At 45.1% G+C, this 15,467-nt stretch overlaps 1 protein-coding gene across 2 annotated transcripts in view; it reads left to right on the plus strand.

Moving 5' to 3' along the window:
• The window catches only part of LOC124775071 (annulin), a 443,615-nt gene that overhangs the window by 315,049 nt on the left and 113,099 nt on the right, over positions 1–15,467 (plus strand). The gene's annotated exons all lie outside the window — the stretch shown is intronic.

Here is a 15,467-nt window from a genome sequence, read left to right on the forward strand (position 1 = left end):
GGCCGCTCATGCTGACTGTTGAAGCAGCATGAATAAGGTCACTACCTGGAAAAGTTTATGATTGATGATTTAATTTATATTACCTTGTGACAACAGTGATGAATTCGTGGATTGTATTATCTGACGCCATTGATTTTATAATTTCTAATATTGTACATGCTTTTATGAACCTGTTGATGGTTTGCGGACCCAAACTGGTTTCACATATAAAGAAATTTCGTCAGCAGCACATGGCGATAATCATGAGGTTTTTCAAATATCACGCATGTGTTTGATCATGTGGCGTGTCACACCTTTAGAGATCGTCCCAGAAATGTTGAATTTTTCTGTAGAAAACTCAACAATAAAGGCGTTCCCAGTATGAAATTTCACTGTGCAGCGGAGTGTGTACTGGGAACCGAGCGAGGTGACGCAGTGGTTCGCACACTGGACTCGCATTCGGGAGGACGACGGTTCAATCCCGTCACCGACCATCCTGATTTAGCTTTTCCGTGATTTCCCTAAATCGTTTCAGGCTAAATGCCGGGATAGTCCCCTTGAAAGGGCGCGGCCGATTTCCTTCCCCATCCTTCCTTAACCCGAGCTTGCACTCCGTCTCTAATGACCTCGTTGCCGACGGGACGTTGAACACTACTCTCCTCCTCCTCCTGTGAACTGGAACTCGAACCTTTACCTTTCACAGGCAAATGCTATACAGACTGAGCTCTCCATGCACGACCCACAACCTCACAGCTTTATTAGCAGAAGTATCACTCTCCAGTTTTCCAAATTTCGGCCGCGCGGAATTAGCCGCGCGGTTAAGGCGCTGCAGTCATGGACTGTGCGGCTGGTCCCGGCGGAGGTTCGAGTCCTCCCTCGGGCATGGGAGTGTGTGTTTGTCCTTAGGATAATTTAGGTTAAGTAGTGTGTAAGCTTAGGGACTGATGACCTTAGCAGTTAAGTCCCACAAGATTTCACACACATATTTTTTTTCCAAATTTCCTAGAAATTGTTCTACCACATCCCTGCCCGAGTCCCTCTTCGTCACACAATTTTAATCTCCCGGCAAGTTTTAATAAGGGCGTAGTGAACAACAGACAGGGTCATTCCTGGAATCCCGAGAGCTGACGTTCCAATAAAAAAATGTATTATGGAAAAGTCGAATTCTACAGCTCTCTCCGGCGTATCCACATTTAGATGGTTCAAATGGCTCTGAGCACTATGGGACTTAATATCTGAGGTCATCAGTCCGCTAGACTTAGAACTACTTAAACCTAACTAATGTAAGGACATCACACACACCCATGCCCGAGGCAGGATTCGAGCCTGCGACCGTAGCACCCGCGCGGTTCCGGACTGACAAGCCTAGAACCGCGCGGCCACAGCGGTCGCCGCATTTAGATCACCCGTGGTCTTCTAAAGGCATGAAAATGCCAGAATGGTTCCTTAGCAAACAATCAAGACAGACTTTCTGCGTTATCCTTCTCCACTCCAAGCTCCTGTTCCATTACTTTTCCTTCCTTTCATTCTAACGAATCCAGTTCGGTAGAAGGACGCATATCTTTCGCGAAGGTGTGAGTAGTGCGTTAACTGTTTGGGACCGGCTGGCGGTGACCGACCAGTGGGGCTGAGCAGCAGCACCAGCAGCGGCTCCTGCGACTCCTTTGTGCCGGCAGCCCGGCGGCTGCGACCGGCTGATTGCCGATGGCGTCCGCAGCAGCGGTCATCGCCTGCCCGCCGCGGCCTTGAACCGCAGAGGCCCCCGCCCGGCGCGCACCGCCTGCTGCCCTCGATACCCTCTGGTCCTGCATGTGGCCCCCAAATTAAATGCTGCATCTGACGTCCCGCCCTAACCTCCACTAAAAACCGTCGTGCTAATTTCCTCTTACGAGTGGCTCGATGTTAATGGTCCTCCGCAATTGAGCAACAACTGAAAAATCTTTTAAATTCGTGTGATACCTTAATAGTTTCAATAGAAACAACTGCTTTCGTTACATGATTGATCTAGCTGGTTTTTTCCCGACTTGGATTCGGCAATGCTCGAATCATCTCTGTACACTAAAGAGCCGAGGGAACTGGTACACGTGCCTTATTTCGTGCAGGCCCGCGCAAGAGTGCCGCAACACGACATGGCATGGACTCGGCTAATATCTGAAGTAGTGCTGGAGGGAACTGACACCATGAATTCTGCTGGGCTGTCCATAAATCCGTAAGATTACGAGGGGGTGGAGATCTCTTCCGAACAGCACGTTGCAAGACATCCCAGATATGCGCATATCGGGGGAGTTTGGTGGCCGACGGAAGTGTTTAAACTCAGAAGTGTGTTTCTGGAACCACTCTGTAGCAATTCTAGAAGTGTGGGGTGTCTCATTGTCCTTCTGCAATTGCACAAGGTCGTCGGAATGCACAATGGACGTGAAAGGATGCAGGTGATCGGACAGGATGCTTACGTACGTGTCACCTGTCAGAGTCGTATCTAGACGTATCAGGTATCCCATAACATTCCAACTGCACACGCCCTACATCATAACAGAGCCTTCAACAGCTTGAACAGCCCCTGCTGACATGCAGGATCCATGGATTCCGTATCATTGCACATCCATCCGCTCGATACAATTCGAAACGAGACTCGTCCGACCAGGCAACATGTTTAAAGTCATCAACAGTCCAACGTCAGTGTTGATGGGCCCAGGCGAGGTGTAAAACTTTGTGTCGTGCAGTCATCAAAGGTACAAGAGTGGACCTTCGGCTCAGTAATCCCGTATCGATGATGTTTCGTTGAATGGTTCGCATGCTGAGACTTGTCGATATCCCAGCACTGACATCTGTAGCAATTTGCGGAAAGGTTGCACGTTGAACGATTCTCTTCAATCGTCCTTGGTCCCGTTCGTGCCTTTTGCGGCAGCAGCGATATCGACGACTTGATGTTTTACCGTATTCCTGATATTCACGGTACCCTCGTGGAGTGGTCGTACAGGATAATTCCGCACTTCATCTTTACCTCGGAGGTGGTGTGTCCCATCGCTCGTGCGTCGACAACAACAACACATTCAAACTCACTTAAATCTTGATAACATGTCATTGTAGCAGCTGTAACTGATATAACTGCGCCAAACACTTCTCTTATATAGGCGTTGCCGACCGCAGCGCCGTATTCTGCCTGTTTACGTACCTACGTATTAGAATACGCATGCCCATACCAGTTTCCTTGGCGCTTCAGTGCATATCTGGTACAAAAATCGTGCCTTTCTGACCTGCGCACGTGTCTGTACTTTGATGTCCACGCAGTTGCATAATCAGATCAGAAATAAGGCGTGCAGTCAACTCTCGATAGCTCGAAATTCAAGAGACACCGCAAAAAGTATGAATACCTGAAAGTTTAATTTAAGTAATTTAAGTTTGACTGATCAAGGCGAAATAAGGAAAAACTAAGTTAAATCAAAATTTTGCTGAGTATGGGTACGACTTGCGCACCGAGGACTCCGTACAAACTTAGTTACGTATATAGATAGTTCGTCTCACGTGGGAACCAAGAATCTCGACGATTTTTGCCTGGTACTGAAATCGTTATTGCCAAGATACCGTTCCCGGGTGTTTCAGTGCTTTCGAGATCAGTTCCAAGATAATGTTTCCGATTTTTTCCCTTTCTTCTACTGTGAAACCATGTTCCTTAGTACATTTCATAATTCGAAGTCAGTGGGCGGTACCCTATAGGTTTGGAGGAGTGAGTTTGTATCAAAATATGTGACATGAATCGACACATCTTTTGATTGCATTGAGTTGCGACCATAAATTGTTTACACAGCCAAAGGACCGTCAGTCTTAAGCAGAAAATAACAAATAAGTCAATTCTTTACGTTAATGACTTTTTTACTTATTTTAATATTTCAAAGGAAAGACACACAAATTTTCGACAATACAGGTCAAAGCTTCAATTTCAGTCATTTTCCCATGCCGAACAAATTGTCGTCAGTGCTTCCACGTGATCATCAAATCATCTTAAAAACGAAGATACGTCTTTCTTTAAAGTTAGCGAGCCATCAGTCTGTAGCGGCGAGCCCTTGATTTCCCAGATTAACAGCGACTGACTTAGCCTCCCTCTGTATGCTACGTTTTCAGCAGTCTTATCTTTCTCCACCAGGATTGTCGGTAGCGAGGATAACGGAATCCCAAAATTTTTCACTACATCCTCTTTTTCCATTCCTCATTCCACGTTGTCAATAACTTCTCTCTTTTCTGTGATAGTCAATTTTTACAACTGACTTATGTACTGTAATACGTATGCATTGATGAGAAAACAAAGCAGTGTCGCGAACAGTTGACTGGGGAAACAATTAGCTGAACAGTTGACAAAACAGTTCGAATTACCGGGTGTTAGATAGCCGCTGACTTCGAACTGCAAAGTTTTTCGGGGCGATCTGTCATGACAATCTGCTCATCTGTTCATTTTATCGAGAGAGTCAAAACTCAAAGGATTTTTTTCGATTTATCGAGGTTTTTCAATGGACTTGGCGAGAAGTTCGATTTGCGGAAAAATTCTATTTATCGAGCTTCGAAAAATCAACAGTCGATTGTATCTATTTCTCCAATTTTTTCCGATCGAAGATATTTTACGATCTGATAGGTCTGGCTGCTCAGATAAAACTCAATACAGGTGGCTAATCCATACATATAATGAAAATGGATGTATGTGTGTGTGTATGTTCCTCATGTTTTCCTAAACCACTCGACCGATTGCAACCAAACTTACTGTAAGGCAACATTAGCCATCTATAGATCTACTTATCCATTTACACATCATGTTTATTTCTTTGTACAACTGTTCCCTAATTTCATAGGTGTTTTCAGAAATACACGGAAATGAAATCTTTTCGATATTTCATTAAAAATACAGTTCACTTTTTGTTTTCGTTTCTAATAGAAAATTGGCGAAATGAATGCCCAGGCAATGCCGGATTTCTCAGCTCGTTGATCTATATAACACAAACAGCAAAAAAGAACAAAATCGTTACTGATGTGAATGGTACGGATTTCTATGCAGTTTTCCTCTCTTAGCGTAATAGACTGTTGTGGTATCAAGATTGAGATTTTGCCCCTCAATTAATATAAAAAAATAATTACCATATCGAGGGTCGGTGACAGCCTACTATTTGCAGATTGTATGACGTTATCAAAAAAAAAAAAAAAAAAAAAAAAAAAAAGATAACGTGTGATGAGAGCGGTGGAACAACAATCTCTGTTTGAATAAGTAAGCTTTCAAAATTTCTCCTTACGTCATGTTAAAGGAAGAAGTACAAAATTTCTTTGTAGTCTGTGGAGAAGCTTCGGACAAGTCGGATCCAATGCTGTTTTGGCGCGGCCGAACCCAGCGAGACATTGCGCACAAAGGGCTGGGAGGGGGACGCAGCTCAGAGGCGTCCTAAAAGGATTCCTGGGGCAGATGGGCTGTCCTTTGACCTGACCAGCCGCCCTCTGCCGCACATTATGCACCCCCACGTGCCCGACCCGCATCCTGCTCCGGGCGAGCCAGGATACCTTCGTAAGCAGCTCGGCGCATCATCTCATTTTCCACTTGGTTTGCGGATTCTTTCCGGATGAGGGTTCCTAATTGCCAGAGAGGTGAGCTTCCCGTTCTTCTGAAGAGCTATAAAGCAATAAAAGCGTTAAACACTTTTTGTGACTGCCGTCATGACTCATGAAGTTTCTACTCTACTTGTCATACTTCCTCTCCACTCTTTGATTGTCTCGGTTTTACTTCAGAAAGTAACCGGTTTCTACTTAACAATTTCCATATTTTGTGACATAGAACTGCCACATGCTATCACTGCTCACATTGGCAGCCCATTACGACCTACTGTGGCGGCCTGGGAATCAGCTCGCTGGCTAGTCAGCTTCCTGTTTCTAACATGGAACTTCACATATTTAATTCGAGGTCTTATCAGTTTTACATTAGAACACTAAGAATGTGAATAAAACTGGTTACGATTGGTTTACAACAATGTTCAATTTGGTATGAGTATGTGTGAAAATGCTCACTTCGCTGTTCATTCCAGAGATGGTCAGTTCAATCCTCTTATCAACTAAAAACTCTGCCTCTGACCCTTCAGAACGCCAAAGCCTGACGAAAAGAACCTTTCGGAGTTTTCTACTTACAGCTGTTATTAAAATTAAATCTCTTACTCGCGGTAGATCAGTTTCTGTGTCTGAATTCCAGTAAAATATATAGTTTTAACCCGTCCTTAGTTCGTGAAATACCAAGAGATCGTCTAATCTTACGTTTCCGTCTCCTAACCTAAATGATTTTGCAGCCGTTGAGAGCTACTGCGTACATCGTGTACGTCGGTCTTAACATGGACAATTTTCACTATGATTAAAATGACTGGCACACGGCGGATCACTTGCGTCTACGTCTGTTTGGATTAATAGCTGAGTCTAGCGAAAGTATAATTTCAGTATAGCTACTATAATTTCAGTATATCTTCACAGATTGACAATACAGTTATTAAAGAGAATGTTTTGCCGTAAATTTTACGCTTTACTGTTCACGTGGGTTGTTTCTGAGGCATTGTGTGATTTCCATGCTGCTAGTTGACAGGAGCCGTAAAACTGCTTTTACTTTTCCACATCAAAGTGGACAGTGTATTGTCTTTCGCAAGAAAAAATACATGTACGCTACGAGAAGAGCCTAGGTGGCTCACGGTTTCTGATCATTAGGTTTTGCGTAAATTGCGCTCGAATGCGCAATTTTGTCTCACGGAGACACTGCGTATGAAGATTTTGATAATATCCCGTACGTAGCATGGGTCAGTTAAGCTCGGTAGCCGTCTTGGAGCTGTTTCAAAGAGCGGAATTTCTGCCAGCACAGTATTAAACCTAACCTAACCTAACCTGAACACTTTCCCTTCCTTTAATTTCCATACTTATAACAGAAACACGATACTACGCATCACAATCACTCATCACCTTCAGCAACATTTCCTAAGAAGTAGGAAGGAGACAAAGTCGCTGTACCTCTACTACATCTCGCCGAATCTGAGGCTTACCTGACTTGAATTTAAGGTATTGTACTGATTTAATAGCAAGATAGAACATAATGGCCTTTTTGGGTTAGACAAGCCGAAGGGTAACAGCATGAGCCGTTGTTGAAGTTGCTTTAAAAATGTACCTCTGGGACACAAAAATCAGAATGGTGAAATGTTGTTTAAACAACGAACGTAACTGGGCTCGACACTTCGCTTCGGTTCGCCGACACTTTGCTCCTAATTCCAAAACTCGGGATCCATCTTCGTAGCCCAGGACATGCCGGCACGGTAGCTCAGCGTGTTTGGTCAGAGGGTTAGCTGCTGCCCTCTGTAATTAAAAAAAAAAAAAAAAAAAAAAAAAACTGAGTCAACAGATCAACGATGAAGTTTGACAGGTGTCATGGGACGTCCGCCTTGAACATATCCAATTAACAATTACGAACAAAATGAGATCAGCAAAAAATAAAAAAAGACACTAACGCACGTCTCTACGATGGCGGTAAGTCCCATAACAGCCAATATTTTACGGAAAAAGGAGAAGTGGTAGTATTATCTTCCTAATTATGATGCATTGCGCCAATGTATCGATTAAATTCGAACTTTTCCTATTGTGGATCACTGACTGACAAAAAGCAACGCTGTTGATGATGATACGATCTTGAGATGGGGATGTTAAGCTCGGTTCCCCCCTTGATGATGTTGGAGAGGAATGCGTACCGGCACCAGATTCCACTCACTTCCTTACCTTCATCCGTCACAACACTAACTCAACACTACTCTGTATAATCACTCATCACCTGATGCTTCGTAACAGGTCGGTGGAAGGCAATGGCAGACCACATCTCTCCTGAGTATGTGACATTATGACAGAAGCTCTGTGGCAGGCAATGCTGTTCTCCGGCTCCTGGGAGACCGGGGAATGGCTTAGCCACGGAAGGTACTGAAACAATGGTGGCGATCCGTGAAGCGGGCTTCCACAGCTCAGTCGGTAGAAGCTTTATTGGCGGCAATATACAGCGGTCTAGGTCCGAGGCCCAAACCGGGGGTCTGTCAGCAAGTTTCACAAAAGAGCTCAGTGGGCGGAACATACAAACCCATCAGACAAAAAAAATTAATAACTCCTGGGAGATGTCACTCTAACAGCATGTCAGCGGCGAATTTGACCTTGATAACTGCCTCGATTGGAGAAATGGAGCCCACAAGTTTCTTGAGGTATGCTGTATCCATCTCAATCTACTCATTGATGATAGGATCCCGCTGGGTGACCAAATATCGGGAATGTTTTTTTGCTGTTAGATATGGTCGTAGAGAATTTCTACGTGGTAAATGTCGGGTGACTTTTCTGGCCAGTCCAGATGCGATAAAACACCTAAGTGTTCGTCAAACGAGGAACGTATGTGTATGGCGGGCGACAGTCGGTCTGGCATCGCACCACTGTCCGGGACGTCTACCGACTCATCGTCGCTGGTCGTAGGACTAATTTTGAGGCGATACTCATCACTAGAGGTAATTCTACTCCAGTCAATGAGGTTCCAGGCCGAAGATGTTTCTGAAGATGCCATGGATAGCGGTGCCATACCAACCTAATTGCTTTGGGGTACCGTTTTTTTCGCTCTAGAATCACTTTGATTGTTATCCGTGGTACTCTTACGGCACAATGGTACGATGTCGATATTCTACACACCTTTTGCTGCCCTTCATTGCAAGCTATTATAGACTTACATTTCAGCAAGTAATGGCACTATGCACATAGCGAAAGTTTCTACTGCTTCAAAAACTGGTTCAAATGGCTCTGAGCACTATGGGACTTAACTTCTGAGGTCATGAGTCCCCTAAAACTTAGAGCTACTTAAACCTAACTAACCTAAGGACATCACACACATCCATACCCGAGGCAGGATTCGAACCTGCGACCGTAGTGGTCACGCGGTTCCAGACTGAAGCGCCTAGAACCGCTCGGCCACTTTCACCGGCTTTGCTGCTTGTCTTCGTGCTTTCCAAACACTAAGTCATCTGTGGCCGGACATTCCATGATACATACAGGGCATTCCATGAATTACAGTGATGTGAAGATTTTAACATCCACCTCTTGCTTTTGGGAGTCTGCAAGGAAGCTATAGAGATTAGATTAGCTAATAATTAAATAAATAGAGATAAAGGTTTTAATTTGGACTAAGCATGGGATCCGGCTCTTGGGGCAATTAAACTGCAGAGAGGTCGTCTGGTGTCACCGCCGCCGATCAAACATCGATTAGCGAATCGAACGTCTGTACGCCTTCGCCACAGGCGGCGCATGTGTAAGCGTATTTCTCCGCAGTCGACCAGCATCTGTGACCCGCATTATCAGTGGAGGAAATTTTATTTGCGCGGCTGCAATGCCCGAAATTTAATGGACTAAAATACTGCCTTGGTTAGGAAGGTCGCTGGATCTGCTCCCCCCTCCTCCCGCCCCCGATAACGTTTGGAAGCAGCTCCGGATTGGATTTAAATCATCCTGTTTTTCTGAAACTGTAATTATTTTTTTGTCTGTTCATGTGCATCGCATCTACCGACTTCCGTCACATTCGCTTCATTCCTTCGTGGCCCGTCGTTCGTTTTTTTCTTAGAGTGTATGAATTGTAACTATTTTTGAATAAACGTATATGTTTGACATTAGAACAGCTGACTGTCATCGGGGAATCGCACAGGGTGTTTCTCTTTGGTGTAAATGATATCCTTTGTCCGCGCATTCCTACAGGACAAAAACGTTCCCATACAGACTGTATACTGAAAACTGTCTGAGAGGGCGAAGCGAGGTCCTTTAAAAAAGAGTATCACCTGAAAGGAGTTCTCGCGTCGTGCAGGGTCACGCGTAGGGTACAACCGGATCGGACGGGGCGGTGGTGATCTCCATACATAATTCATCGCGTGGCGTGGCCCGGCGTCGGCTGCATGGTCGCGGGGGAGGGCTCGGAGGCGGCAGCGGCAGCCCTCCCGAGTTTTTTTGTGCCGCGAGATTCTTTGGCCGCCCTCGCCTCACCGATTCCGCCCCGTAACAGTAGGAGGCGGGTGGGCGGGGGGCCGAGTGCTCGTGGGAAACGGCCGGCGGGCTGCCCGCCTGCTCTGGTCTGTTCTGGCCTGCCCCGGCCGGCCTCGTAACTCGAGCGATGCCGCCGCCGCCGCCGCTGCTGCTGCTTGCGCTCCGTTAGCTGAAGCGGCGCGGCGGAGAGGGGCTGCTGGATTCTCTATCGGCCTCCGGCGGTTCGCAGTCGGCACGCAACGGTGTCTGAACCTAACTACCCACGTCGAGGACTCGCCTTGACAGCTCACCCGACTATTGATCCTACGAGATGCTAACAACACCCGTATTCTCCACTCTCAACCGTCTCTAATGACCGCGATGTCGACAGGACATTAAACTCTAATCTTCCTTTCTTACACAGTAAAAATGCCAGATATATGCACTTATATGATTCAGCTGTCCCTACCCATGAGTTTTATGCACCATTAAGTACCATATTCAAGATTTTATTCTCTCGCTCGCTAAGCGCAAACTTTTAGACCTACAGAAAAAATGAGCAGGACCGTTCTGTCGTAAATTTAATGTAGTTAAATTTTGTACTGTGATACGATTTCGCTAGAGGCCGTAGTTCTAGAATTATTCTAGAAAAACGTACAATAGTGGACTTCGAAAGCGTTTGTCTTGAGGTCTCTAGAGAAAATGTGTCCCAGTAGAAAATTTAACTTCACTAAATTTCCTACAAAAAGGTCCGGTTCATTTTTTTCTGTAGCGAGCGAGCGAGAGAATAAGAAAATTTCGCGATTGCTTTTTGAAGGTGTTATGGGCTGCATAAAACCTATCAACACGCTCCGCTCAATCACCCTGTACGAACACGGTATAACAAAAAGTGCTGCCAAACATTTAGGAAAATTTCGTCAGACATAAAGGATGAAAATGCATTTATGTGGACAAAAAAAAAGACCAGAAAGAACTCATTTTGTACTTCTCTTCGTAATCACATTAACCTTGGGAAATACACAGAAACAGAACGTACCAGCATTATATGAAAGGTTTCCTTATATGAAATGTTTAAAATAACGCCTTAGGGACGGCCGAAGTGGCCAAGCGGTTCTAGGCGCCACAGTCTGGAACCGCGCGACCGCTACGGTCGCAGGTTCGAATCTTGCCTCGGGTATGGATGTGTGTGATGTCGTTAGGTTATTTAGGTTTAAGTAGTTCTGAGTTCTAGGGGACTGATGACCTCAGAAGTTAAGTCCCATAGTGCTCAGAGCCATTTTTTTAACGCCGTAGGGAGCATGGAATGTTTAAGCCTACTACCGATAGCTGAGTGAGGTGTAGGAAATCGACATCTCAATTGGAGGAGGAACTTCGTGCAGCTGATGAGAACCACTGAGTCAGTGTAAGATAGTTAGCTGCAACAAGTAATATTGACTACACGACAGTCTCGAGAGCAATACAAGAGAACTGGCTGCATCCAATCCGTGTACAGCGTGTGCATGCACTACCAGCAGCTGAATTTCCTGCACGGGTACACTTCTTCGGATCGTTCATTCAGCAGGGTGTCAACCCTCACTTTAGCACAAATATCCTGCTCACAAATGAGGTTTCATTTCGATGTTATCACAGTGTAAATTTTCGCAGTCAGCAGATATGGGCTGTCGAATCGTCACGAAATTCTGCACCACGTCATCAACAAGGATTTTCTGCAAACTTTCGGGCCCCTTTTCTGAGGACTGTTACGGCTTCATGTTCTTCCACCCAGTCTTAAAGGGAGAAACTCTCCATTCTTTCCTAGAGAATACCATGCCCGTTCTGGTAGAACACGTGCTTTTACGACTGTAACAACAGATGTAGTTCATACACGATGGAGCTCCTCCCCACTTCAGTGTTAATGTGCATATGCCACTAAACAGCAGATTTCGTGGCAGCTGGATAGGGTTAGGTGGATCAATTCCTTGGCCTTCACGCTCTCCCAGCCTAAATCCTTTCAGTGCATCAGTGTAAAGGCGGGTTGATGCATGTACCCTTGCTGATGGAAGGCATTTTGAACATTTCATTTAAGAAAGTGTTTCATATTGAGCTGATACGTCCGTTCCTGTGTATTTCCCATGAATAATGTGTTCAAGAATGCTAGAAACTCAGCTCTAAAATGGAAATAAAGCGTTTCTGGACCCATATCAAAATAACATATTTTCTTTCTTTACGTGTGAGGAATGTTTCCTGAAAATTTCACCTTATCTTTCTTCTTTCACACTGTATAAGCCTAGACAGAGTGAAGTGTTTACCATTAGAATTTACAGTTTGAAAGTGGTCGAACGAGCATCAAGGTTGAGGAAAGAGGCGGGCGTCCAGCTACAGCCACAGCTGACAGCAATATTGATCAAGCCCGTTTCTTGATTCTGAATGACAGACGAGTGACTGATGAGTGGCAAACCATATGCAGTCATGATTTAGCATATGAAATTATGCAAAATAGCCCAACTTTCAAAACGTCTGTGTGAGGTGGGTTCCAAAATGACTCGAAGAAGGGCACAAGAGTAACCCTGTGAAAATCAGTCAGCACCTATCAAACTGTCATGTTAACAAAGGGGAAACGTTTCTGAATCATCGTTGAAAATGGTCCACTTACAGATGGCGTCGTCTCAGCTCCGATCAACAAGTGAAAGAGATGGTGCATGCGTGGCGTGCTACACAGTCAAAAACATTTTCTTCAAAGACTATTGGAAAGCTTGTGCAACGGTGGACAAACTGCATGGAAAAGTAGGTTGACTGTGTTGAAAAATGATATCAATAAAGATCGTGTACTCTTGTTCTACTAAATTATAAAAATTGATTACAACAGTGTAGGAAAAGACTCCGACGCCGAGTTTCCATTGAAAAATTGATTACAGGTAAATTATTGACTTGTCCGAATAGTGCGGAAAGAGAAAACACGTTTTACATTCCTTTATGAGTACAAATACAGAGAAACTCTATTTGAAATAGCTCTGCAGAATAACTGTAGAGTCTTAACAAGGTTTCAAAACTGAGCTGTAAACTTTCTCAGAGTTTTACAGTTAGAGTAACGTATTACGTTGGCTGCTATCCCGGTATCAAGTAAGACCTTTCTCTTAAACTAGTAGTCCCGCGAAAACGTGGCCAGCAAACGCTAGAACCTGTAGATATCGTATTCAGTCTGGGCTGTGAGATCGATTTAGGTGGCGCAATGGCAAGATACCGGACTGTTATTCAGGAGGATGGCGGTTCAAACCCTTGTCTGGACGCCCATGTTCTGCGTGGTTTACATAAACCGCTTAAGGAAAAAGCCTGGATAGTTCCTTTCAATAGGACACAGTCTGATGTCTTCCCATTCTTCTACAATGCAACTTTGTGCTCCGTCTCAAATGACCGAATTGCCGACCCAACGTTAAACCATAATCACTCTTGCTTTTGGAAAACTGCGCATGCGATATTGAGGCAATGAGGTATATATATAGGATATAGGCAAAGTGGAGAGAAATGGCGTGGAACGTATTTGGCGACATTTGGCTTTTGGTCACATGTCGCGAGAAATTTTGTGCAATGGCAGAATTTCTCGGAACAGGAAATGAGACCGAAGCAGTTAAGTTACAATGGGGGAAGAAGACAGAGATATTGTCAGTCCCGGGCCTCGGATAGAATCAATAACAACGTGAAACTTAAAAGAGACAGATTCTTCCGTTGTTGCTCTGGGAGGAGCGTGTGTGAGAGTCCTATTGGGTTGGCTGCCTGGGAGGAGCCAGTGCAGTAGGTTGTCTGAAGCCAACCACGGAAGAATACTCAATGGTTTTCGGATTGGTGCAAGGGCCCACTCGTAGACTGCGCTGAAATTCGTTAAGAATACCGGTCGTAGTGGGTATCAGTGCACATCTTTCTGAGGACGGTGGACTGAACAACATTACATCAGCATTTACATCATTCGCAGTCTAATAAATATAGCTATTAAAAGTCGGATGTTTTTAGGTTGGGTAGTACCTCCAAGTAGGTGTGGCAAGAGCAAGCCATTAATGTTTATTTCTCCGTGGGTAGCAGCTGAGGTGTTGCAGGGTGGACTCCTGGCCGCAAAATGGTAGGTGGACGTAGTCCACTTAATGGTGCAGTTACGACCGTGCAGAAATTATCAGGTCGTAAAATTTGTGACGTATTTGTGGGAAGAGTGTTTGACACAGGGATAAAAGAACCAACACACTGATGCGTGTACTTCTTAAGGTACCACACGTAAAAGTGTCTGAATTTATATCCGCTACACCTGTGTATGCGGTTTTTGTTGCAGCTCTCTAGTGGATGAACGATCGCAATATTTCTGTCCAAACTTGTGAAGAGGATCGAAATGATGCCCTTTGACAAGAGCATTTCCGTTTCTAAAATGCATATATTTACTCCTTCAGGGGATTCGTGGAGTTACATTAAGTTGGCGACCGTATTTTATGGAGTTATTTCCGCTATCCATACAGGCACAGTAGGTGCGTTGAGTAATTAACTGATCTCGGTGGAGGCAGATATATGGGTAGCGGGTAGCACTACATACTGCCCCTCTAACAGCTTCTCACACTTTTTCGTATACGAAAATCGACATAGCTTTCTGGCGCGTCATGTCTGTGCTGATTTTATTTTTAAAATCGCGGTCCGTAAGGACCACATTCCGGATGGCAAGGCTCTAAAGCGCTAATTCGCGTGCAGTAACGTTCTGCCAAGCCCGCGTCACCGGTAGCGTGTAATTTCAGAGAGATGTAATCTGACGCCGGGCGCAGGTGTCTTCCAGAGATAAACCAGTCACGCTAAATATAGGCCGACATTGATCTGCCCTTTGTGTCCGGATCACTTAAGGTCGCAAGCAACCGTTATGAACATGAGGCAGCCCCACGTCCCTTGGCGATTCTTGTGGTTTGGTTCCGTCATCTCAGACCGTTCCGAATTTATAGCTCTGTGCATACAGAGGCACGTACTTATTTCGCAGTTTTAATGATATGCAACCCAAATATTTTTCACACTCTTGTGAAAAATGTGAATGTCGTATGGCATTGTTGGCTGGGTCATCCCACCGAGTGGGTTCTTCCGTGCACACTGGCCTGCTTCCTTGAGGATATGTGAGAGACGTGTCGTATGTGTACTTGCGAATGTAGGTGAGACGGAGGACCACGCTGCCAGCGAGTAGCCTACTCCTCTCGAAAGGCATCAGTGGGACTGTCAGACTTAGCGCCCGCAACTGATGAACAACAAAAGTGTCACATGCCCACACTTCATCAGTCACTGCGGAGAGCTTTGAAATTTAAATCAGGACATTGGCGCCAAGACTGGTGATCAAAAACTTAACGCCACCACTCCTCCTCCTCTTGCTGCCCAAATATAGGAAGTGAAAATTTCAACCAGCATCAGGATTCGAACCGGCTTATGTCCGAGACGAGCGCCACTGCACATGCGTCTGCCAGCGACTCTAGCTACAGAAG

This window comes from Schistocerca piceifrons, chromosome 2, assembly GCF_021461385.2.
Source record: "Schistocerca piceifrons isolate TAMUIC-IGC-003096 chromosome 2, iqSchPice1.1, whole genome shotgun sequence".
NCBI lineage: Eukaryota > Metazoa > Arthropoda > Insecta > Orthoptera > Acrididae > Schistocerca > Schistocerca piceifrons.